The sequence below is a fragment of the Sciurus vulgaris genome (assembly GCF_902686455.1).
Source record: "Sciurus vulgaris genome assembly, chromosome: 1".
Classification (NCBI taxonomy): Eukaryota; Metazoa; Chordata; class Mammalia; order Rodentia; family Sciuridae; genus Sciurus; species Sciurus vulgaris.
In genome coordinates this window covers 46,972,197-46,998,876 of record NC_136461.1, presented here as the reverse complement: position 1 = coordinate 46,998,876, position 26,680 = coordinate 46,972,197, and the positions used below count along the sequence as shown (strand labels likewise).

The following is a 26,680-nucleotide window of genomic DNA, read 5'->3' as shown; positions in this document are numbered from 1 at the left end:
GTAATATGTTCCAAAGGGCCTTGGACTTGAATTCAGAAGTGAGTTTGCTTCCCGCCTCTGTTGGGAGCCTCAGTTTCCTCATCTGGAAAATGGACTGTTATTAACCCTGCTCAGGCCACTTCCAGCCTCACTGAGAGGATGAAGTGGCCTGATGGATGTTAAAGCGTTCTGAGGATGTCAAGCTCAGTGTGCGAGGAGGGACTGTGCACACTAGGAGGTCATGGCAATCAGTTCTGCTCCCTCCCCTCCAGCCCCATTCCTGAATCCTCCCAGAAAGGGATGAGGTGGGGAAAGGCACAAGAAAGGGACACACCGGGAGGAATGAGCAATTCCCCCGAATCATAAATTCTATCTTAGCAGACTATAAAATTGTTATCTGAAGGCTGGAAGTGATTTATCGAAAAATAAAAACTCCCCCTCCACTGCAGAAAGCATCCTTAAAGATCTTATATATGATTTCATAAAGCTGCATGGCATCTTTTCAATTCCTTCACGGGCCAGGTGGGCCAGGAGCCCAGCATGCTGATGAAGTGGAGGGGCGGCGGAGGCTCAGAGGGAGAAAAATCCAATTACTCTTGCTCTGGGATAAAGGAATTCTGGGGATTCAAAATCACTGGAGCATAATTGGAATTCTAATAAAACGAGGTGTTTTGGGTTTGTGGGGGTAGAGGGAGTGTGTGGGGAGGTGCTGGGTCCAAGCTGGCTGTGGGAATGACTGCAAAGAGTTTATCATCACACCAATATATATTGTTGCCTGGAATTTTCCACAGTATGGGTTTGCTTGTGGTCAGCCGGAGGCAAAATTGGGAAGGAAGTAAAGTTTCAAAGCTCCCAGGCCCCTTGGCTAAATTGAACCTTCAGTGAGGGTTGCCAAGATCCCAGCCAGTGCCTGGCGCCCCTGCCTCCGTATCTGCCCTTCAACTTTGAACCTTTGCCTGTGAGAGCAAAGGGGCCTTTAATGGTCATATAATCCCATGCAGTGAAAATTGGTCTGGAGAGGGGAAGGACAGTCCTACAGATGTGCAACAGGAACAGAATCACAGGCTCTTCCATCCTGAAACCAACCTTCATAGAAAGCGTGTCATTCTCCCAAATAATCGGCCTCCATTTTCATGCACATAGCAACAGAGCGCTCCCCTTCTCACCGGACAGCCCATCACACAGCCAGGCTGCCATGCTGGTGGAAACCCCTTCCTCTGTAAAGCTGCCTGGCGCCTGTGTGATGTCAAGAGGAAAGGGTCGCATACAGGAAGAATGAAGGTACTCGTGTTTTTTAAATTAATACTCTTTTGAGCAAGTGGTCTCTATCTCCTTGTGCATTTGCCTTTCTGAGGCTCAATTTTCTCATCTTTGCAGAGGGGATTATGATAGTAAACACTGCCTGGGATTATTGTGAGAATTCTGTGAGAATTCTTAGAAAGCATTTAGCTTGAAACAGACCCAATGCTCACAAATGTTATTCATTTTATTATCTTCTGTGGAATGGAGATACTTGCTGCTGTGGTTTAGATGTGGTTTGTATGTGTCCCACAAAGGTTCATGTGAGGGAAGCTTGGCTTCCAAGGTGATGATACTGAGAGATGGTGGGTCTTTAAGAGGTGGGACTTAGTGGAAGATGATTAGGTCATGGGGGACCACTCCCAGGAAGGGATTACTGTAGGGATTAATGGAAGACTAGGTTAGTTCTTGCAAGAGAACTATATTATTATAAAGCAAGTCCAGCCCATGTGCTTGGTCCCTTCTGCACATGGCTGTTTTCCTTTTTGCTTCTTTGCCACGAACTATCACAGACAAAGGACTCTCATCAGATACAGTGCCTTTCTGTTTGTACTTTCCAGCCACCATAATCATTAGCCATGTGAACCTCTTTTCTTTATAAAGTGTGTAGTCTTGGGCATTTTATTATAGCAATATAAAACAGACTCAGACACTTACTTAACAGGTTTTTGGGTATCACATGAGATAGTTTATGTAAAGCACCAAGGAGATGCTTCATGTAAAAGAAGTACTGACAAATATATTTCCTTTCTTAGCACTATGTCTTTTCTCATGATCACCTCTGTGTGAGTCTTAGCTCCCATGCTAGACCAAGCTTCCTGAAAACAGGGTTCATTCCTAATTCATCTCTGTGTTCCTACCAGGACTTATTTTTTTTAATTTTTTAAAAATTTTTATAGACTACATTTTGATTTGTTGTACACAAATGGGGTACATCATTTCATTTCTGTAATTGTACACAATGTAGATTCATACCATTCGTGTAAACATACATGTACATAGGGTAATGATGTCTGTCTCATTCCAACATTTTTCATACCCCTCTCCTCATTTCCCTCTAAGTAATCTAAAGTTCCTACATTCTTCTCTCACCCCCACCCCATTATATATCATCAGCCACTTATCAGGGAAAACATTTGGCCTTTGGTTTTTTGGGATTGGCTTATTTCACTTAGCATGATATTCTCCAATTTCATCCATTTATGTGCAAATGCCATAATATTCTTCTTCTTTATGGCTGCATAATATTCCATTGTGCATATATCCCAACTCTAAGATTAGCTATTATTAAGAACACAAACAATAATAGATGTTGGCATGGATGTGGGGAAAAAAGAACACTCATACATTACTGGTGGAGTTGCAAATTTGTGCAGCCACTCTGGAAAGCAGTGTGGAGAATCCTCAGAAAACTGGGACTGGACCCATCTTTTGACCCAGCTATCCCACTCCTCGGTTTATACCCAAAGGACTTAAAATCAACAAACTACAGTGATGCAGCCACATCAATGTTTATAGCAGCTCAATTCACAATAGCTAGATTGTGGAACCAACTAGATGCCCTTCAACAGATGAATGGATAAAGAAACCGTGGTATTTGGGACTTGGTTTTTTGTGGGACTTCTGTATAGGTTGATAAATGCAGGAAGCTCATGTGTGAACCTCTTTAGCCCAGGGACCCACATCACCGCTATAGAAGGTCACCTTCTACACAGCAGAGTTCAGCCGTGCTGTGGGAACTGAGTGTCCTCATGTGTCTTCAGGCACCAACATCAGCTCTTCTCATTGGTCCCTTTCCTCCTTCCTAATGCCTTTCCTCCTCTAGGGCCAAAATTCTTGAGCACCCCAATTTGAAAATGTTATTTTCCTTTCTTTTATTCCCTGCCCCCACATCTAAGTACAATGTAAATTGTCACCTTGTGGGTTGCCCTTTCAGCTTCTCTTCTGCTTCCTCTAACCACTTTCCACTGCTTATTCATTCACTTGGTAAGTATCATAGACACATTTCTCTGCACACGAGGGATATTGATGAGCAACATAGACAAGCTCCCTGCTCTCCAATGACACCTGTGTTGTAGCGGATGAGAGAGAAAAGATAAACATACAAACAAGTAATATATATATAATATAATAATGAAATATATTATATAATATATATATAATATAATATAATAATTACTACTGTAATGAAGTAGTGTGCCATTAATTTGGGTCAGAGGGCAACTCTAGATATTCAGAGAGGGCTTATGTGAGGAAGAGCCAATTGTGTTGAGACTCGAATAGGATTTGATGACTGGCAGATCAGGGTAGAGAACAAAGAGAAGGGCAAGTGCAAAGGCCCTGAGGTAGAGCTGGGTCTCTCTGTTAGGTAAGCATGAACTTTCTGGAGGGTTTGTCAAACCACAGATTGCTGGCCCCTCCTCTGGAGTTCCTATTCAGGTTTGAGGTGGAACCTAGCAAGTTTCCATGTCTAACTAATTTCAGGTGATGCTGATGCTGCTGGCTCAAGGAGCACACTTTGAGAACCACTGTGTTAGAGAAACAAAGTATGGTTGGAGCTGAGTGAGGAGTCAAAGTAGTAGAAATTGAGAAGCAAAGGCCAGAGTGCATACAGTTTTGCAAGACGCAGTGAAGTTAGGATTTTCTTCGAAGGGCCATGGGAAGTCATAGGTTCTAGAAAGGTTTCTAGTGGGAAACTAACTTGATTTTTAAAAAAATGTTACTTTGCCCCACGGAGAGTGTATTTCAAGTGATAAGAGTGGAAACAGGAGGTCTCAGAGGAGGTTGTTGCAGAGTAACAAGTGAGAAATGACAGTGAGTGGCCCCGGGTGGTTGCAGGACAGAGGCTGGCGGGAGAGCGTCTTTCCTGTCTTTAACGGCAAGCTTCCTGAGGAGCAGCCGGAGGGGAGCAGATTCTCCACCTCAGCCCTATTCACATTTGGGGCTGGATGATTCTTTGCCATGGAGACTGTCCTGTGCCTCCACAGGCACAGAATACTCTGCAGCCTCCTGGTCTCAGCCGACTTGAGGCCGGTAGCATCCCTTCAGATGTGACACCCAAAAAGTGTTTTCATTCATTGTCAAATATCTCCTGAGGAAAGTGCAAAAGCATTCCTGATTGAGAACCTTCCACCTGGGGGATTCATTCACCTTTCTTTCATTTATTCAACAAATATCTATTGATGCTAACAAATATCTACATGCTAGTATTGTGATAGGGTTGGGAGATGACAACGAACAAAACAGACAGCTCCTATCTGCATGAGCTTGTGGTCCCAGTAGTGACATGGAAGAGGGGGAAGGTGACCAAAGCCCTTGGGCATGTCTGTTGCAGTAGTAGCTGTTCTCTCAAATCTGCAGCACGGAAATGGAAGGCAGAACTCTCCCTGGAGGGTGAATGTACAAAGACAAAGCCCTCTTTAGTGGAGAGGGGTGAGGCCCGGGAGGGAGAGGAGGCACAGACTGGACACTCACAGAGCAATCATTTTGCATCAGACACAGTGAACTTCGGGAGACTAGAACTGTACAACACCAGGTCAAAATGCCACACCTCTATTTCTCTGCTCCTGGCAGTGACAACAGCATACATGCCTTGTGCCAGCCACTGTTACTGACATTCTAGGAGGCCCATCGGACAAGTATTATTTGATTTTTTTTTTCTCCAGCTGAGAAAATGGGTCCAGAGAGGCTAAGTAACCAGTTTAAGGTCATACAGCTGATAAGCAGCGTGGTCAAGCTTTGCGCTGGGAAACGCATTAAACTCGACCATTACGATTCATTATTTGCTGCAGCTTCATCAGGGTGGGAGGGAGCCGTCGGTGAGAGGGTGCTGGTGGTATTTTACTGTCTCTTTCATAATTATCTCAGAGCAGAGAGTCGGAGGGAATCAGAGCAGGTGCTGGAGGAGCTGACCTTGAAGGCCTTGTCTCCTGAAGAGCCCGGGCCCACAGGCCATTGTCACGGTGGCTGGTATTTCTAGTGCAATTATCCCATCCTCTTCTCAGGACTCTCTCAGAAGTTCCTTCCGTGATCATTAAAACTGGCTCTGGGCTGCGACTTTGAAAGCGGCCGGAACCGCCCAGGGCTGGATCGTGTCCTCATTAAGGAGGGACGGCCTTCCAGGGACTTCAACAGGATTTCTGCCATGTTACACATTGAGGGAGATGCGACCGGCCATGCCAATTACAGGTGGGCGCCTCTCAAAAGAAGTCGTCCTCTTTTGCTTTCAGAGATTTTAAGATCCGGTTCCATTTAGACTCAAAGGACATCTTGTTCTCATAGGGTCTGTGGCGGGCCTCAGGGCTCAAGAGAAGGCGCTGAGACAGAAGAAAGGAAGGGGGCATTCAGGAGAGGAGGCCATGTTGTGTAGTGGGTGGTTCACCCACTGTGGCCCTGATGGCTTGGGATTCGCAGGCTTGCTCTTTCATGACTTTCCACGAGGCACTGATATTCTCTGTGCCTCAGTTTCCTTTTCTGAGACAGAGGACTGCCAGGAGGAATTAAGCAAGATCATGCATGTCAAGCATGCAGAGTAGAACTTGGCACTTAAAAGCAATAAAAAGCTACTGTGTTCTTGAGGCTCCAGGCCAGGGATGCTCCCCTAAGATCCGGCCTATTCTTTCCCTGGGACATGATAAGTCCCCAGGATCCTACAGCAAAACAAAGTGTGCATGGGGAATGTTAGAAAAGAGCCAGGCAGTCACCGTGTGAGATGGGGCAAGTCTCCTCTGAGCCTCAGTTTCCTCATCCATAAAATGGGATGACAGTATTCATTTGTTCATGTGCTCATTCATCATGCCTGAATGCTCTTGCTCTGCCAGATTCTAGAAGGAAACAGCAAACAAAAGAGATGAGGGTCTTCCCTCTTGGAGTTTCCACTCTGAAGGGAGGCCTTACAATGAACAAGTAATCACAGGAGAGGAGTAGATTATTATGATCACTACTTTAGAGAATTAAAATAGGATGATATGCAAAATGTAACTGGGAGGAATCTGCTTTCAGCAGGGTGGTCAGGCAAGGCCTCCTGGAGGTATGACTTCAGAGTAAGCCCTCAAGATGAGGAGACAGCAAGGAGCAGGGCCTGGTGCCTAGGCAGAGGCAAGCAGGTGCAAAGGCCTGAGGTGGTAAGGGGTGGGGAGTCTGAGGATAGACGGCAGGCCTTCTGGGGCCAGGGTCACATGGACCATGGGATGTGATGTCTTATACACAGTGGCAGCAAGTCAGGAGATCAACACAGCTGCAGACCTAAGAGGCCTGGCTGGGACCCCCAGCTCAACTAGAGATTAATCTGGGCAGAGGAGTGTTGAAAGTGGAGGAGGAAGGAAAAGGAGCCAAGGAAAAGGAAGCGATGCTCTTCCTCAACAGTGCTCTTCCCTGGGTGCTGGGATCGCTGCACTGGATCTCATTTCATCTTCTCAGCACCTCTGGGTGTTGCAGATGAGGAGCTAATGGTGGAGAGGTCTGCTGACTTGCTTGGGTCATAGGTAAAGCACAATCGGAACCTGGATACTTAGGCTCAAAGTGAGCTTGCAAAGTTGCCCACCTCTGCTGCCAGCTTCAAGGCCGTGGCTCTGGTCAAAGGGGACTGACTTTCTCTGACAGTCTGCTGGGGTCAGCCTCTCTTCTAGAAAAGGTCTGAAGGAAATCTGTGCAGCCCTCAGGGCTGACGAAAGGTGCTGGTCCTGCTGCTCCCCAGGTGTCTTGGGGGCTGGGAAGTGATCATACAACTGTCCCTGAAGGTTAGAGAGATGAGACATGAGGCTTCCAGGACTCACAGCAAAGAGGACCCAGGGCATGGCTTCTGCACTGCATTTTGTGGTGGTCCACTAAGGCCTTTGTCTTGCAGCAGGTTCTGCTTATGAAACCTGATCCCTTTTTGGTGTGGTTTCTATCAGATAACCTCAGGTATACATCTTGTGTCCAAAGACACTCTTAGAGGCTCAGGCCTGCACAAACTTGGGTCTGGTACCTGTATTTTTTTGATGGGCCCCTGAGTAGATCAGTCAACGGGCTCAGTGCCAGTGATGTGGGTTTTAAACCCTCTCTTTGGCTCAGAGAAAGTTCTGTATACTGAACAGAAACCTGGTAACTCTTAATTCTTTTTTACATTTTTTAAAATTGTATTTGTTCTAATTGGTTGTACATGACAGTAGAATGCATGTATACATTTTGATAGATCATACATAAATGAAATATAATCTCTCATGTTTCTGATTTATACATATTGTGGAATCACATTGGTCATGCAGTCATACATGTGCATGAGGTAATAATGTCTGTTTCACTCTCCTATCATTCCTACCCCCATAGCCCTTCCCCTCCTTTCCCTTCACTCCCCACTACCTAATATAAAGTAATCTATTCTTCCTTATTTCCCCCCTTATTGTGAATTAGCTTCCACAGATCAGAGAAAACATTTGACCTTTGGTTTTTTGGGTTTGGCTTATTTCACTTAACATGATATTCTCTAGTGATATGGTTGCATCACTGTAGTATGTTGATTTTAAGTCCTTTGGGTAAACTGAGGAATGGAGTAACTGGGTCAAATGGTGGTTCCATTCTGAGTTTCCGGAGGAATCTCCATACTGCTTTCCAGAGTGGTTGTACCAACTTGCTTTCCCACCAGCAATGTATGAGTGTACCTTTTTCCCCACATCCTCGCCAACATTTATTGTTGCTTGTATTCTCGATAATTGTCATTCTGATTGGAGTAAGATGAAATCTTAGAGTAGTTTTAATTTGCACTTCTCTAATTGGTGAACAGTTTTTCATATATTTATTGATTGATTGTATATATTTTTCTGTGAAGCATCTGTTCAGTTCCCTAGCCCGTTTATTGATTGGGTTATTTGTTTTTTGGTGTTATGTTTTTTGAGTTCTTTATATGTCCTAGAGATTAATGCTTTATCTGAGGTACATGTGGTTAAGATTTTCTCCCATTCTGTAGGCTCTCTCTTTACATTACTGATAGTTTCTTTTGCTAAGAAGAAGCTTTTTAGTTTGAATCCATTCCATTTATTGATCCTTGGTTTGACCTCTTGTCCTTTAAGGGTATTGTTAAGGAAGTCAGGTCCTAATCTAACACAATGAAGATTTGGGACTACTTTTTCTTCTAGTAGTTGCAGGATCTCTGTTCTAGTACCTAAGTCATTGATCCATAGTGAGTTGAGTTTCATGCAGGGTGAGAGATAAGGGTCTAATTTCATTTTGTCATATATGGCATTCCATTTTTCCCAGCACTGTTTGTTGAATAAGCTATCTTTTCTCCAGTGAATGTTTTTGGCACCTTTGTTTACAGGTATGAGATACCTGTATTTATGTGACTTTGTCTCTGTGTCTTCTATTCTGTACCACTGGTCTACATGTCGGTTTTGGTGCCAATACCATGCTGTTTTTATTACTATAGTTCTGTAGTATAGTGATGCCTGGTCTTGTGATGCCTCCTGCTTCACTTTTCTTGCTACAGATTGCTTTGGCTATTCTGGGTCTCTTGTTTTTCCAAGTGAATTTCATGATTGTTTTTTCTAATTCTATGAAGAATGTCATTGGAATTTGAATAGAAATTTCATTAAATTTGTATAATACTTTTGGTAATATGGCCATTTTGACAATATTAATTCTGCCTCTCCAGAAGTATGGGAGATCTTTCCATCTTCTAAGGTCTTCTTCAATTTCTTTTTTTAATGTTCTATAGTTTTCATTGTAGAGGTCTTTCACCTCTTTTGTTAGATTGATTCCCAGGTATTTATTTTTTTGAGGTGATCATGAACGGGCTAGTGTTCTTTATTTCTCTCAGTGGATTCATTACTAATGCATAGGAATGTGTTTGATTTATGGATATTGATGTTATATCCTGCTACTTTGCTGAACTCATTTATTAGTTCTAGAAGATTTTTGGTGGAATTTTTTGGATCTTCCAAATATAGAATGATACCATTGGCAAATAATGATAGTTTGAGTACTTTTTTACCTATTTGTAAGTTGTTTGTATTTTATGATGTTGAGGTATGTTCCTACTATCCCTAGCTTTTCTAGTGTTTTGAACATGAAGAAGTACTATATTTTGTCAAATTTTTTTTCTGCATCTATTGAGATGATCATATGATTCTTGTTTTTAAGTCTATTGATATGATGAATTATATTTATTGATTTCTGTATGTTGAACCAACCCTGCATCCTGGGATGAACCTGACTTGATCATGGTGCACTATCTTTTTAATGTTTTTGAATGCAAGTTGCCAGAATTTTATTGAGAATTTTTGCATCTATGTTCATCAGGGATGTTAGTCTGAAGTTTTCTTTCCTTGATGTGTCTTTGTCTGGTTTTGGTATCAGGGTGATATTAGAATGAATTTGGAAGGAGTCTCTTCTTTTCTACTTCATGGAGTAATTGAGAAGTATTGGTGTTAATTCTTCTTTGAAGGTCTTGTAGAACTCAGCTGAGAGTCCTTCTGGTCATGGGCTTTTCTTAATGGTTAGGCTTTTAATGGCATTTTCTATTTCATTACTTGAAATTGTTCTGTTTAAATCATGTATGATCTCCTGACTCATTTTAGGTAGGTCATATGTCTCTAGAGATCAAACATCTTCAAATTTTCTATTTCATTGGAGTATAAATTTTCATAATGGTTTCTAATTATCTTCTGTATTTCAGTTGCATCCATTGTGATATTTCCTTTTTCATCATGTATTTTAGTAATTTGGGTTTTCTTTATTTTTCTCTTTGTTAGTGTGGCTAGGGGTTTATCAATTTTATCGATTTTTTTCAAAAAACCAGCTTTTCGTTTTGCCAATTTTTTTCAATTGTTTCTTTTGTTTCAATTTCATTGATTTCAGCTCTGATTTTAATTATTTCCTCTCTTCTACTGTTTTTGGTATTGATTTGTTCTTCTTTTATAGGACTTTTAGATGTAATGCTAGGTCATTTATTTGCTGGCTTTTTATTCTTTTAATAAATGAGCTCAATGCAATCATCATTCCTCTTAGTACTGCCTTCATAGTATCCTAGAGATTTTGGTTTGTTGTATCGGTATTCTCATTTACCTCTAAGTATTTTTTCATTTCCTCCTTGATTTCTTCTACTATCCATTCATCATTCAATAGTGTATTATTTAGTTTCCATGTGTTGGAGTAGCTTCTGTTTTTTATTTTATCATTGATTTCTAATTTGAGTCCATTATGATATGATAGAATGCAGGGTATTATTTCCATTTTTTTTGTATTTACTAAGAGTTGCTTTGTGGCATAAGATATGGTCTATTTTTGAGAAGGATCCGTGTGCTGCTGAGACAACAGTATATTCACTCGCAGATGTTCTGGAGGTCCAGGATCAGGTAGTTCAATTGATCTGGGGCCACCAGATGGCAATGGTGGGGAGTATGTGGTGGGAGCAAACTAATTATATTCAGGAAGCAGAAAGAAAGAATAAGAGACCAGATCAGGGTCCCAACTCCCCATCAAGGGTACAATCTCAGTGATTTAAGAACCATAGGATCCATCTCTTTTTTTTTTTTTTAATTTTTATTGGTTCTTTTAGTTATACATAACATTAGGATTCATTTTGATATATTATAAAAGCATGGAATATAATTTGCTCTAATTCTGTCCCCAGTACTTCCCCGTCCCTTTCCTCCACACAATTGATCTTTCTGCTATTTACTTGTAGCTTTTTTTAAATTAGTGTCTTGTGAATGCACATGGTGGTGAAATTCACTGTGGTATATCATATATGTACACAGGGAAGTAAAGTCGAATTCACTCCATTGTCTTTCCTCATCCTGTCCTTCCTCCTTCTCCCTCAATCCCCTCCCTCTACTCCACTGATCTTCTATTTTGATGGCATTCACCCCTCCCTTTTTTCCTTTCTCCACCCGCCTCCTGCCTTCCTTATTTTGGACTAGCTTCTGCATATCAGAGAAAACATTCAACCTTTGACTTTCTGGGTCTGGTTTATTTTACCTAGCATGATAGTCTCCAGTTCCATCCATTTATCAGCAAATGCCATAATTTATTCCTTTTTTTTTTTTTTTACATCACCAGGCCCTTTTATATTTTATTTTGAGATAGGATCTCACTTAGTTGCTTAGGGCTTTGCTAGTTGCTGAGACTGACTTTGAACTTGCATTTCTCTTGCCTCAGCCTCCGGAGCTGCTGGGGTTACAGGTGTGTGCCACTATGCCCAGCACATTCTTTTTTTAATGGCTGAGGAATATTTCATTATGTATATATACCACATTTTCTTTATCCTTTCATCTGTTGAAGGTCACCTAGGTTGGTTCCAAAGTTTTGCTGTTGCAAATTGAGCTGCTGTAAATATTGATGTGGCTAACATCTCTGTAGTATGCTGATCTTTTGGAAATATACCAAGGAGTGGGATAACTGGGTCAAATGGTGGTTCCATTCCTCGAATTTTGAGGAATCTCCATACTGATTTCTAGAGTGTTTGCACTAATTTGCAGTCTCACCAAAAATATAATACTGTGCCTTTTCCCCACATCTTTGCCAACACTTATTATTTATCTTCTTGATGATTCCCATTCTGACTGGAGTAAAATGAAATCTCAGTGTGGTTTCGATTTGCATTTCCCTGATTGCTAGAGATGTTGAACATTTTTTTCACATATTTATGGCTGTTTGTATTTCTTCTTTTGAGAAGTGTCTGTTTAGTTATTTTATCCATTTATTTATTGAGTTATTTGGTTTTTTACTGTTACCATTTTTGAGTTCTTTGTATATTCTAGATATTAATACCCTATCTGAGGAGCATGTGGCAAAGATCTTCTCCCACTCTGTAGGCTCTCTCTACACACTTGTTTCCCTAGATGTGCAGAAGTTTTTTAAAATTTGATGCCAATCCCACTTATTGATTTTTGGTTTTACTTCTTGCGCTTTAGGGGTCTTGCTAAGGAAGTTGGTTCCTGTGCCAACATTTTAGAGTGTTGGGCCTATATTTTCTTCTAGCATTTGCAGAGATTATGGTCTGATTCTTAAGTTTTTGATCTACTTTGAGTTGTGCAGGGTGAGAGATAGGGGTTAAATTTCATTCTTCAACATGTGGCTATCCAGGTTTCCCAGTACCATTTGTTTAAAAGGCTATCTTTTCTCCAACATGCTTTTGCCTCCTTTGTTTAGTATTAGATAACTGTATTTATGTGTGTCTGTCTGTGTCTTCTCTTCCATTGGTTCTCCTGTTTTGGTGCCATTTCATGCTGTTTTTGTGACTGTAGCTCTGTAGTATAATTTGAGGTCTGGTATTATGAGGCCTCCAACAGCACTCTTTTTGCTCAGGATTGCTTTGGCTATTCTGAGTCTCTTATTCTTCCACATGAATTTTAGGACTGTTTTTCCTACTTCTATGAAGAATGTCGTTGGTATTTTGATGGGGATTGTATTGAACGTGTATGTTGCTTTTGGTAGTGTAGCCATTTATTATTGTTTTATTAATTCTGCCTATCCAAGAGCACAGGAATTCTTTCCATCTTCTAAGGTCTTCTTCAATTTCTTTCTTCAGTGTTATATAGTTTTCATTGTAGAGGTCTCTCACCTCCTTCATTGCTATTATTATTACCTTTTTAGGTTATTGTGAATGGGATATTTTTTCCTAATTTCTTTTTCAATGGATGCATTATTGGAGCATAGGAAACTGATTGATTTATGTATGTTGATCTTGTATCCTGCTACTTTACTGAATTTGTTTATCAGCTCTAGAAGTCTTCTGGTATAGTTTTTTTGGGTATTTTAAATATAGGATTATGTCATCAGCAAACAGAGATAATTTGATCTCTTCTTTTCCTATTTGTATCCTTCTAATTTCTTTCTCTTGCCTGATTGCTCTGGCTAGAGTTTCAAGGACTATGTTGAATAGGTAGGTCCCAACACCTCCCAGTAGTGCCTGTCTGGGGACAAAACCTTTTATACCTAGACTTTTGGGGGCCACTCTTATAAACCATAGCAACCTCTGAGAACTCACAAAGTAAGTCTGGTCACTTCCTTGGGATAACCCTTCAATTATTTCTTGAAATCATCTCCAGATCAAATAAATCCAGACTTCTTCATAACATAAATTTGAATCTTCTTACATTCCTATTAGCAGTTTGTGAATAAAAAGAGTGATCATTCTCAAATCAGAAGACAAAAATTCAAATCCTGTTTAATCAGTTATGGCCATTCAAGTCACCCAAATGTGTGTGTGTGTGTGTGTGTGTGTGTGTGTGTGTGTACACATGTGCATAACATTTGCAAGCAAATATATCTAGGACAAGGGTGGTGGCAGAGGATCCTAAGCACCTGGAAAGCTGCCCAGGGCCAAATTCATACTCAGAGCTTCATGTCCAAGATCTAATGTCATCCTCACAACCTTATGAAAGTATTATAACTTCCCTTTCTCATTTTATACATGATAAGATCAAGGATCAGAGAGATTAATTAACCTGCCCAAATAATACAGCTACTTAGTGGCAACAATTAGTTTTAAAGTGGTCTCTCTGATCTTAATGTTCTGAAATACAGTAACAGTTCACATTGCTGATTCTGCATCCATAGATAGGCATGAATAATAATACTGTTTCCTTAATGATTCTTAATGATGTGGGCATTAAGAAGAAGTGATATGGGCAAAAAGTCTTATGAAAATCTCAAAGCACTATAAATTTTACTTATTTTTTAAAAATTTACTTATTTTATTTCCTTTCTTTTTGTTTTCCAGAAAATTAAGGAAAGATTTTTGTTTCAGTGCAATTTTAGTTAGGTTAAACAAACAAAGGAATTTACTTAGGGGTCATGGGGAAGCTCAAAGAACCCACAAGAATCAATTAACTAAGCCTCTGGGTGGGCAGTGACCAGGGCCAGTCTTGGATCTTAGCTGCAGGAATTCTAAAGGTTTGATCTAAAGATTCCTTTTTTGCAAAACTCAGCTGCAATGAACCCTAGTCTCTGTATCTCAGGTCAAAATTCCCAGATCCTGCTAAAGATACTGACTGGCCCAACATAATTACAGGGCATTGACTTCACCTCTGTGCACACATCTCTGAGAACTGGAGGCAGGATCAGGGTGGGGGAGCTATTGTGAGCTGGGCAGCTTCTCCAGGCGAGGTCCAGAAAGTGGGCAGGCCATGTGCTTCAGGGGCATTCCTCACAGGCTGTTCGACTTAGGGCGAACATATTTGCTTTGTTGTCTACCTCTTGCACTAGAATGTAAATTTCCCTAAGGAAGGAAGTCTAACTGTGTTCACCATTTTAACATTAGCACATAGGACAGCACCAGGCATATGGCACTAATTCCATGAATAAGTGTGGAAAAGGTGTTTGTTTGGATGTGGACACAAATTAAATCACCAGTTCGTTCTCTCCTCCTCCTCCTCCTCCTCCTCTTCCTTCTTCCCTTTGACAATTTTTTCAGCAAGTATTTCTTGAGTCCCTACCATGTGTCAGCAACTGTGTCGGGTACTGGGATATAGCAGATTGGGCTTTAGTTACGTTCTCCTTCTCACCTGTCTCATCAATTCTCTCTGTATTTCTCTTTTTCTCCCACTGTGAACAGTCTTTCTCCATGAGGCAGGGACAATGGCTACCTGTGGTCACTGGTACATATCCTTCCATCTTCATTACTTAAAACAGTAAGAATCTTACCCTGCTAGACATTTGTGTTCTGGGAAGCGGGGGAGAAGACATTAATGGGTAGGACTATTGAGACAGAGGAAAGGGGCATCAGCCTGGGTCCCATAGTGAAGGACTTGCCCTAAGATTGGCAGCTCTGCTAGAATGATAGGCCTGGAGTGGAGAATAGTAGCCCTTCTAAGGGAGCCAGGCAGACTAAACCAACAGCTGTCCCCTCCAGGAGCAGAGGGATACAGGGTTCTTTGCATGCCTGCTGCCTGGGCACACTGTCATCTCCACTCTTTTCTCGTGGCCTGGATTCCTCAGTATGATTGAGACTCTATCATGAATTGATCATTTCAGGCTTGGTATCTGTGGGCAGAACATTTATTTTATTTCCTTTCCTGGGACTTGGATAATTAAGTCAATTCAGTAAATATTTATGGAGCACCTTCTATGTCTATACAACTTGTGAAAAAGCAAGGATAGAAATAAAAAAGAGAGAAAACCCCCTGACATATGGATAGTCTGAATATGGGATACGCTATGGTATTTTAAAAAGACATCAGTCATAACTAATATATATCTCAGGCCTGGGGAAAGAAACTGTTTCAGAAGATGTGGAAGAAAGGAAGGGAGCGATGGTGAGTCCCACCGTGTACTGAGTTCTATCCTAGGAGCTTTTATGTGTTCGTGTGCCACTGAAGCCAGAATTGGGGACAGGCAGTTAGTGTAGAAATAGGGGATTGGTCAAATCCAGGAAATGGATGCCATGAAAGCCATCTGCCTCTGGAAGTTGTAGACTGACTGCCCCTGGGAGAATGGAATGTCAAGGATCTCTGGAGCCCATTGATTGCCAAATTTACCTGCCCTTATCAAGGACTGCAAGCAAGGAGCTGCTAATTAATGCCCCCTGGGCCCTTGCCTGGCTGAATCACTTTGGCCCTCCCCCCTGCCCATTCTGCTTCTCACTTTTTACATCTCACCTGCAAAACCAGGTCTAATCACATAGGCAGGAAGGAGAGATAAGTGGGGAAAGAACTGGAGGACAAAAGAGACCTCAGCCTATGAAAGATGTAGGGTGCGCTCACTTTTTGGGACTTTAGAACATCAGCCATGGTCCGTCCCCTTCTTCCTCCCAGAAGAAATCCGTATTATTACCTTTAAATAAAACCTGCTTAATATGCTTGCTCTCATGTGCTTCTCTAGTGTTCAAACTTCAACCTTAGAGGGAGCAGAACTCCTCGCCGTAGGGTGGTATCACCACTAGGTGCCAGGCATTGTAGTGGCCAAGACAGAGCAGTGGAAAGAACTGAAGAGAAGAAAATCCATGCATGTGTCAAGATTACATATCTGAAGGGAAAACAGACAATACATGCAGTCAGTAAGTTTACTCTATAGCTAATTAAAGATGGTATATGTAACAGTGAAAAAACAGGAGAGGAGAAAGGATCTACTGGGGAGACAACTTGTGGTTTTGGATAGCGTGGTCAGCAGACATATTTGCCAGGACTTAAAGAAGGCGAGAGGTGAGTCTTCAGGGGACACCAGGTGTCACCTGAAGATGTGGAAGCCTGGAGCATCTGACAGACAGCAAGCAGTGCCTGTGTGGAGTGTGCCTGTAAGGGAGTCATCCAGGAAATGGGGAGCAGAGGATGAGGTCAGATATGAGCTGGAGTGGGGTCAGGGTCCTGGGAAGATCAAGCCAGGCCTTTCAGGGCACAGGGAGGACTTTGGCTTTGATTTGGAAATTTTTGAGTAGAATGACATGACTTGGCTCCCATGAGTTGTGTCATTCCGAATTTTCAAAAGTCCCGAGAATCTGATATTATTGGTCTGGGTTTGTGATAAGAAATTAGGATGAAAGAGGGCATATAACTTGCTCTGCATCAATTAGTCAGTTTTGCAGTTGGGTTTCAAACACTGATATTTCTGATGGCAGTGGTCTTTCCATTAGACCACACTGCCTCCCTCAACCAGCATCTGCCTTGTTTGGTACGGGTTGAATGGTTAAAGACCCTACTTTGCATATCTTCATTTTCAATATTATAGCAAACCATTAATGAAATTTTCTCAAAAGCACCCAAATAATTATCCTCAATTGTGAATTTCAAAGAAGTCTTATGTATTTCGTAATCTAAAATTATAATTATAAATTTCCTTTGTAGTCTTTGTTATACACACATGTATCATCTAAAGCTTTACTACCTCTGAGGTTCTGATCATTTTTTGTACAATGGTTAAAATTCTCTTTCTTGATTTTCTTGGTAAAGTTGGTAGTTCTCCCCTTGGTTGTAGAATTGCATGTGTTTCTCAGGACTCTCAGAAGGCTCAACTGTGATTCTGTGTGTACCTATCTGCCCAACTTGCTTGCTAAACTCTGGCTCTTTAGGGACCGGGATCACATCAGTGGTAAATAAATAGCCTTGGGGTGTTTGTCCAGCCCAGAAACTAATGATTCTTCCATCTTACTGACTTCCTCATCCACACTCTACTTGAACAATGTGTCCCTATTATAGTGTCACTGTTATTTGGACCAGGGATGGGTTCTTGACCCAAGAAAACTCATTCAGATGACCTTCTGGAACTGATAGGTGGCCCTAGAGATTCTGGCTCTGTCTATACTGGACTCTTAAGAGAGGAAACGTAAACTCGGGAGCATTGCTGTGGCCACGTTCTGCCTGCCATGTGGACTGGACAGAATGGAAAGCTGGTTGTTGAGACAGAAGTGAGGTGCAGAGAAGGGCAGAGACTTGGAGCAGACAAAGCCCTGTCCAGGTTGCTGACTGATCTCTATTTCCTGGGTTTAGCCTTTCAAAGGGCTTGTTGAACTCTAGCCTTGAGGATCCACAAAACCTTATATTCTTATGATAAATGTCTCCCTTTTTCTTTGCTTTTACTATTTTGAGATGGTTTCTGTTCTTTACAACCCAGGAGTCCTAAATAATCCTGTGTCTAGCTCACCTGCATAACCTCAGGCCCCAGCACAGTGTCTCAATCCCGGACGATCTCGGGGTGGCATTCTGTGAAAACTGGCTTCAAACGCCAGCTCCACAGCTTATCTTGCTGCACCACTTTGAGCCTTCATTTCCTCCTCTGAAAACAAGGATTATAAAGTCTTCCTAGCAGGGTTGTCGTAGGATTAAAAGAAAGGGTATGACATGTATTAGTTGTGGCACAGCACTTGGCAGTGGCTATTACCGATGCACGTCATGGAATCTGTGGAAGGAGAGATGATTCTCACTGTCCTCCTTGCTTCTTCCAGTATGACAGCTGATGTATGAATGAGTTCAGGCTGCAGAGTCTGACGCCAGGTCAGACTCAACTATTTACTGGCCATGTCAACCTGGACGAGTTATTCGACTTATAAAAAACATGGTTTCCACATCTAAATTTGCCATTTCCCCATCTTTAGCAATGCAAGCACATAAGCTTTAGCCAATTCTGATCTTCAAGTATCCAGTTTGACCTGAAAGATGAAAAGTTTGGATCCCAGCATTAATGATGGCATTATAAGAACTGTAGTATAATCAGTCCATCCTAGTTTGAATGGGCTGACTGGGTAGTACCTCTAGGCAGGTAGGGTTGGCCAGAGGAAGTGGTCATTGGGGGCATTTGTTGGAAAGGTGCATCTTCCCTGAGACCCCTTTTATCCCTCCCCACCCTGCTGCTTCCTGAACCCTGCCATGGTCTGAGTAGCCTTCCTCTACTGGCCCCTTCTCCCATGATATGCTGCTTCACCTTGGGCCAAAAGCAGTGGAGTCTTCCATCTATGAGACTGATTACTGAGACCTTTGAAACTGAGAGTCCCAAATAAGCTTCTCTTCCTCTGACTAACACAGCCTATAACAAGGCCATATATCAGGCCTGTGAGTGTGTGGTACAGAAAATCTGCTCACCTTACAGCAGCCAGGAAGTGAAGAGAGAGAGAGAGAGAGAGAGGAGGGGCCCGGGTCTCAATATTCATACATCCTTCCTCTAGGCCCCACCTCCTAAGAGTTCTGCTGACTGCCAATAGCACAGGATGCCTACCAGGTCTTCATTCAACACATGGCCTCTGGGGACATTTAAGATCTACACCGTAACAGGATGAAAACATGATTCCAGTGTCTGGCACTTCCTTGTAACCTAATATATGATGATTTGCCTTTCTCCTTTAGATTTTAGGAAGTGGTTTGCTACCTTATTTTTTTTTCCTTCTTTTTGCTTTTTAAACTTGAGCCTCAGCCTGGTCTTGGAATTAAAGCAGTGTGTTGTTATGCCTATTTCATAGCCTTGTAAGTTGAGGCTCTGGGATATTAAGCGACCATGTAAGGTGGTATAGCAGTAGGAGAGATGGAACTGTGGAGTCATTCTCTATTCATCCCCTATAGCAGGTGAAGAAGTGTGCTCTGGAGCCAGCCTGCCTGTGGTTTCTATCCAAGCTCCCATATACTAGCTTGGTAATGTGGGCAAGTTACTCAACTTCTCTGTGCCACGTTTTCCTGATATGCAAAATGGGGGAGGGGTATTTACTCCTGCAAATTGGCACCTACCTCCTAGGGTGGTGAGAAGGATTAAACAGGTAATATAATACTTAGCATGTGCCTCAGGCATGGTAACTGCTCCAAGGTGTAGGCACAGTGGGCAGGTAAGACATGAAAGTAGAAGGCCCTGGGATCAAGTCTGGGCTCAGGCTCTTAGAATTGTGTTGTTTGTGCAGGCCACGAAACCTCTCTCCTTGTTGATAATGTGGATAGAAAATGCCTATCCTGGAAAGATCTGGAGCCAGATATATAGATACATGTACTTGGCACATGTGGATACTTAAGAAATGTAAAGTTGCAGGTGTAGCTCAGTGGTGAGTGCTTGCCTGACTTGTAAGAGGCCCTGGCTTCAGTCCCCAACACTGTAAAAAAAAAAAAAAAATGCAGTAAGGAGTGAGGCAGTTGCCCAGAGGTGGCAAGGTTCAAGAACAATAGCGGGGAGTTGAGAACATGGTGCGCATGGGTCTGTCTTGAGGAGGGATGAGGAGCCAGGAATGAAAGTAAGGACACTGAAAGGTCTGGATGATGGAGGACTCTGAGCAGCGGGGACTCGGTGCATGCTCCCATGCACGTAAGGTGCAGCAGAGCTTCCCTGCCAGGGGACCACCCTGGCAGCTCGGAGGATGGACTGGAACCCATGTATACAGTGCAGGGGCTCTGTTAGGGGCTGTCATGGGTGGGGGCTGATGGTGGCCTGGAGGAGGGCCAAGGCTGTAGAATGGCTTCTGCATCTTCTAACCACAAGCTGATATTTGTTGAGGGCTCATGGTTCCAAGTGCTTTGCAATATTAACTTGATGTGGGGCGATGAATCAGTTATGTGTGTGTGTTGAAGACACCAGGGCCTGTGAGAGGCTGTGGACCATGGGGCAGATGGGTGCACCGGACAGGTGTGTGGAGCTCAGAGGTTGTGCTGGATGTGGAGGTTTGAGCTTCCACACTATTTTGGGAACCATGGAGTCAGGGAGGGACAGAAGCTTCTCAGAGGCATCTGAAGAGTGGTGCGGGGTGAGTCTGGGCACATGGACCTCTGCAGACTTGTCTTCAGGGTTCCGAGCCTGTTATGGTGCTAGTGCCTGCACTGAAAGGAGGAAGGCTTGGGCAGCCAGCAGGAAGCGTGCCTCTGTGGACCTCTAGTTCCCACCTGTAGGGGAGTTAAGGACTTCCCATGGTTTGCACATGAAATGGCAGCACACCCAATCCCATCCAGCTGTGGACAGGAATGTGGTATGTGGGCTGTGTCAGGTTGGACCCAGGTTCCTCAGTGAGTCTTCTTAGTACCGGGGCCTTAGGGGGACTAGGGTACCCACAGTCTGCAGCCACCTGCTTCAGATCCCCCCTCCTCCCTTGCTTTTTCTTCCTGCTGCTCTTCCTGCCTCTGTCCCACTGTCTCTGTCTCCTCTACCTTCCTCCTCCCCCACCTCCTCCTCCTCCTCCTCCTCCTCCTCTTTCCCTCTGTGTCTCTCTGTCTCTCTTTCCTTCCCTCTCTTGGTCTGCCTCCATCTCTCCCTCTGTCTCTGACTCTTTTGTCTCTGATTACTTCACTGTGTCTATCAGTCTGACTGCTTCTGCTGCTTCTCTGTGTCTCTGTGCTGGTTTTTCTCTCTGTTTCTGTCTCTCTATCTTTGCATCACTGCCTTTGTCTCTCCCCATCTCTTTTCTTTGCATCTGCCTGTGCCCCTACCTCTGTATTTTCTTTCTGTTCTTCCCCTCCTCCCTCTCCCTCTTCTGCCTCTAGGAAGAGGGCAGAGATCACTGGGTAGGATTGGATGTCATTAAATGCACAAAAGGAGAAAGGACTCCTTTTCTCCTGCTTGCCCCTGGGGAATGCCTAACAATGAGAGACACTTTGGTGGGTAATCGATAGGAACAAGATGCAACCAGACATCTTTGTTGGACAGCGGCTGCCAGCAGTTCCCTCTGACCGGAGCCCCTGGGAATGACTGGCCTCTCGACCAGGCTCAAACAGAGTGTATCACAGCGCAGAAGACTTGAAGTGTGAGCCCAGCACATCTGACCTGGGGGTGCCTCATTTCCATCCACTCCCCCTCCCTCACCTACCCCCTCAGTACTACTTCAGGAATATGATGAATAGAAAGAGAAACTGTAATACACAGGGCATAGATTGTAGCCAGCATAGGGTTGGCAAAAAAACACGGGTTCTACCTGGATCAATACTCTTAATCTTTCTGAGCTCCAGTTTTCTGATGTGTAAATCACGGAAACTCTCATACCTAAGATCCATTCAGACAGCCAGTTTTCTTTTTGAATAGCAAATTTGGTCAGCTCTCAACCCCACAACTTAGATTCCTGTACCAAAGATCACATTTGTCTTTTTCATTGTTACATTTCAGCACCAAGCTCCCAGGAGGTGCTTAATGAGTGTGTGTGATATCAGACACATTAGTTGCTCCATAAGTGATTATCCAGCAAGTGAACCTAGTTGCTTCTAGACCTGTGGTAGCTGGCTAGCTTCACATTTCTGTCTCTGACTTCTCAAGACTTGAGCTCTAGGCTAGACCCTAGATCTTTGTCCTTCCTGGGCAGCCCTGTCTTCCTTTCTGTGCTTCCCGGTCTCTGTGCGTGGCCACCTGATATAAGGAGGGTGAGGGTGAAGGTAGTGAGTCATGCAAGCAGGAGTTTAGAGCACTGGCCCCTTGGATGTGACCAAGCCAGCAGAGGAGGGCACATATGATATCATTGTAAGTCAAGGAAGCAAGAGACCTTAGAGATCAAGTCTACTCATCATCTCCCATTTTACATGGTAAAACTGTGCCCAGAGAAAGGGGTCACTTTTGTCTCTATGACAGAGAGTTGGGCAGCAGAGATGAGAGTTCTGTAGTCTCTCAAAGTTCATCAAACATTATCCTTGGTCTGTGTTCCACACGCCCTTATGCACTGGTGACTGCAAGCCCCGTGAATCCCATGCTTCATTCTCTGAGGAATGGAGCTCACCTAACCTTCCCCGTCCTCCCACATGCAGTCCCTGTGGGAGCCATCCCAGCCTGACCACAGGCAAACAACCAGCTGCCAACAGCTGCTTCTTGGAGGTCTCATGCCTGCTTATTCTTCAAGGTCCACCAGAGGATCAGAAGCCTTCCAGGACTCCTCCATGCTGAGGAAAGTGTGCCTTTTTTGCTCTGCCTGGATCCTGTGCATATCTTTGCTTTCAACTTTCCATATTTGTTTTTAAATCAACTTTATGATATATAATTTATATGCAATAAAATTCACTAATATGTACAATTCAGTGAGTTTGGGAAAATATGTACCATAAAAAACCACAATTAGAATAGAGAACACTTTTGTTTTTGCCCAAAGTATCCTCATACTCCCTTGTAGTAGATTCCCCATAGCCAGCCCCAGGCAATCATGGATCCAATTTTAGCTGCTATACTTTTGCTTTTCCTAGAATTTATATAATTAGAATCATTTTGTATTTGGTTACTTTCACTTATCATTGTGTGTTTGTGATTCATCAGCATTGTTACATGTATTAACAGTTTCTTCATTCTTTTTAGACTAAAATGGTTATCCAGTTGTTCCAGCACCATTTAATTAAATGGGAATTCTTTCCCATTGTGTAGATATACTGCCATTTGGGACATTTTTACTTATTGGTTATTGTGAGTATTGAGCAGCTATGAACATTCAAATATAAGTCCTTTTATTTTATATGCTTTAATTTCTCTTGAATAAATAGGACTAGATTGCTATGTCATATCTAAGTATATGTTTAACCTTGAAAGAAACTGACAAATAGTTTCAAAGTGTTGTACTGTTTTCCAGTAGTACTGGCAATGCATGGGAATTGCAGTTACTTCACATTGCTGCCCACACTTATTATTATCAGTCTCTTTATTTTTAACTCTGCTGAGGTGCAATAGTATCTCATTATGGTTTGACTAGTGATGTTGAGCATCTTTTCTTTGGTGAAGTATGTGTTCAAATCTTTTGTCTATTTTATCAGGTTAGTTGCATTTTTATTACTAACTTGCAAGTATTTTCATATTTTTTTATTTTGAAAATTTCCTTTTAAATGACAAATGATAATTGCATGTTTATTTCTGGGATATGGTGCAAACAATGGAATACAATGTAAATACATGTGGGGTGATTAACTGATTAGCAAATCGCCTCACATATCTTCGTGTGTATGTATGTATGTATGTGTGTGTGTGTGTGTGTTGCTGAAAAAATGTAAAGTGTACTCAGCAATTTTGAAACACATATTGCATTATTATTTATTTTAGTTATCATTCTGTGTCTTAGATCATCATAACGTATTCCTGTCGTCTAATAGAAACTTGGTACCTCTTGACTAACAACTCTCCTTTCCTTTTCTACCTCCCTCTACCAACCAGCTCCTGGTAATCACCATTCTATTCATTATTTCTATGAGTTCAGCTTTTTCCACATGTGAGATCACATTTCATAATACAAGTCTTATGATGAATATGTTTTGCAAATATTTTCTCCCAATTTATGGCTTAGCTTTTCAAGGCAAGGACAGAACTACTTCATCAGGACCAGACCTGGGTTAGTCCATCATTGCTCTGGGCCTCGGTTTTCCCATTTGTAGACTGGTGCTCAAAATGGATCTACATCTTAGAGTGAGGATTCAAAGTGATAGTGCATGTAAAACTTTGCATAATGCCTAGAACTTAATGAGAGTTTGAAAATCATCAACAGATTGTTATTGTTTGATTTTTATTCATTCCATTTCTGCTCACTCAAGACAGTCCTTTTCGGGCACTACTTCATATAATCTGCAGCTGGTAGCTGGAAATAACTGGAGCTCAGGAAAGCAGTCTGGACTGGAACTAAGGATTTGGGAGTAATTATCATCGAGCTATCATCCGAAGTCCTGAGCCTGGCTGAACTCACTGAGGTACATATATTGGGATGAAATGGTCATGACTGAAAACCTGAGCAATCCAAGCCCCCAAGGATGGGCAAAGAAAGAGAGGCTTATGGAGATCGTTTAGCATGAGAGGAAGAAGAAAGCCAGGAGAGAAGAGAATCATAGATACCAAGGAATCAGTAAATTTCAAGCTGGTGGAATCACTAACAATGGTTTTCAGTTTCCCTCAGAGGTCCACGTTGAAGGCTTAGTCCCTAACCAAAGGTGCTATTGGGAGGCAACAAAACCTCTAGGAGGTGGGCTAGTAGAAGGAAGTTAAGTCTTTGGAATGTGTCTGTGAAGGAGATATTGGGACCCCAGCCCCTTCCTGTCTCTCTCTTTTGCTTCCTGAATGTCATCAAGTGAGCAGTTTCCTCTGCCACACACTCCCACCATGATGTACTACCTCATGACAGGTCCAAAAGCAAAGAAGCCAATTGACCATGAACTTAAGCCTCTGAAATTGTGACTCCAAATAAACTTTTCAACTTTATAAGTTGATTAACTCAGGTATTTTGTCACAGTGATGGAAAACTGGCTAACACAAATGTCAGTGCTCTAGAGGTGAGCCCTGTGTTAGCTAAGAGCAGAGAGCATCCTTAGACACTGAGCAGGTGCTTTCAATGGAGAGGTGGGCAGGAAGTCCAATGATAGGGGATTAAGAAGTAAGCAGGTGGTCAGGTTTGGGGAGTATATACTTTATTCTCCCCTCCTTTCAAGAGAGAAAATGGTAGCTTTCTTTCCAGGGTAGAAAGGGGGAGGTTTTCTTTTTACGGTATGGGAGTGATTCCAGGCATGTTCTCATACAGATGAGACAGAACTGATAGAGAGTAGATGATAACCAAGAGTGTAAGACCCCTAAGACAATGGGAAGGGATGAATGGTTTCTAGAGTATAGAATCAGCCTAGGTGGGGGAATGTGATGATGTTATACTGTGTCAAATGGCTGAGATAGAGCAATGTTTCAATTATAGTTATGGATTAGAGTGAACCAAAGGAGACAGTGCATGAGATTTGGGAGACCAAAGAAAAGCAACTGCCATTACCCAGCCTCTAAAGGTCATTATGCTTACATATGGTGAGATACACATGCAGAAGATACACATGCAGGCAGGCAGACTTCAGCTTGTTTTTAGTCTATTGGAGTGAAAATTACATGCAGAAATGCCAGAAAATTCCAGCTTATATTTATTGTTCTCAACTCTGTGCTTAGCCCTTTCCTACCTGCCTGAACCCTCAATGATAATCAGACCTGTGAACAACAATCTTTCAAAGACTTTTCCACCAACTTTCTTTGGCAGACCCACTCCAATAGCGGTCTGTGCCTGGCTACCCATATTCCTTTTTGAGATCCAATTTGCCTATCCATCTCAGTATTTTAGAAGGACTGATTGTTGACTTTTACTTGATATTCCAACTCCCATTTCTGGGCTCTTATTTCTTCAGTTCTACCATAGTTATAGAGTGAGTTATTCCTATGAATCCTTCAATCCAGAATGCACATAGTTTCTACTTTTCCAATCAAGCCATGACTAATAAGGGTTGAAGAGGTATTCCTACTCAGACTGAGAGAAAGCCCTGGAAGTGAGTGTAGGAAAAGAGACAGTGCAGATGTCAAAGAAATTTTGGTCTCATGGTCTTGGGTCCTTTGAAGACACCAGGAACCAGGTTAAATGCAGGAAAAATTTAGGGTTAGGGTAGAGTTTGAAGCTTGAAAATGTTGGAAAAGCTCTAGAAATCATGTTATTATAAGTGGAATAAAGAGTAGACAGAATCAGTTGTTGGACAAGACAAAGGACTGGGAGGTGGCCTGGAGGAGGCATGAATTTAAGCCTTAGCTCTACTTCCTCAGCTCTGTAGCCTTAAATAAGTCCATGTTTTCCTTTTTGTGGCCATGATTTGTCTGTTAGTTCTCACCTTTCCTCTGCTTTGCTCCACATTTCAGGAAACTACATTCCCTAAGCTCCCAGCTGGCTTCCAAATAAGCCTGGTCAGTGCATGGCACTTGGAGAAAGCTGGAGGAGAGGAGGGTGGAAGCCAGGCTCTCTGAGATTTCTGGTCCCACAGCATCTCCTCTATGGCTCCAGCTCTGAAGGGCCTCTTCCTCAGGGCCCAACTTCTGGCAGGCTGGACATTCCCTTGTAGTTCTTGCTCCAGCCAGAAGACCTGGAAATGATAGCAATTTCCTGCTACTACTACCTTTTTGGTTACAACTTCCCTCTGCTTGAAATACTAGAGTGAATTTTATTTCAGTGACTGAAACATTTGTTTGCACAATAGGACAGATGTTGCCTATGTCCCAGGGTTATTGTGAGGCCACAGATGTGTCCTTAGGGCATATGAGAAAAGGCAGGAAGCTGCTATGTTAACTTAGACACACC

At 42.6% G+C, this 26,680-nt stretch overlaps 1 long non-coding RNA gene across 1 annotated transcript; it reads left to right on the top strand.

Annotated features, from left to right (window-relative positions):
• Window positions 1–671: 671 nt before the first annotated feature.
• On the top strand, window positions 672–26,680 carry LOC306638782. Its single transcript, XR_013757559.1, has 4 exons — window positions 672–1,260; window positions 4,852–4,916; window positions 5,283–5,466; window positions 22,472–26,680. It is a non-coding gene; the product is annotated as an uncharacterized lncRNA (long non-coding RNA).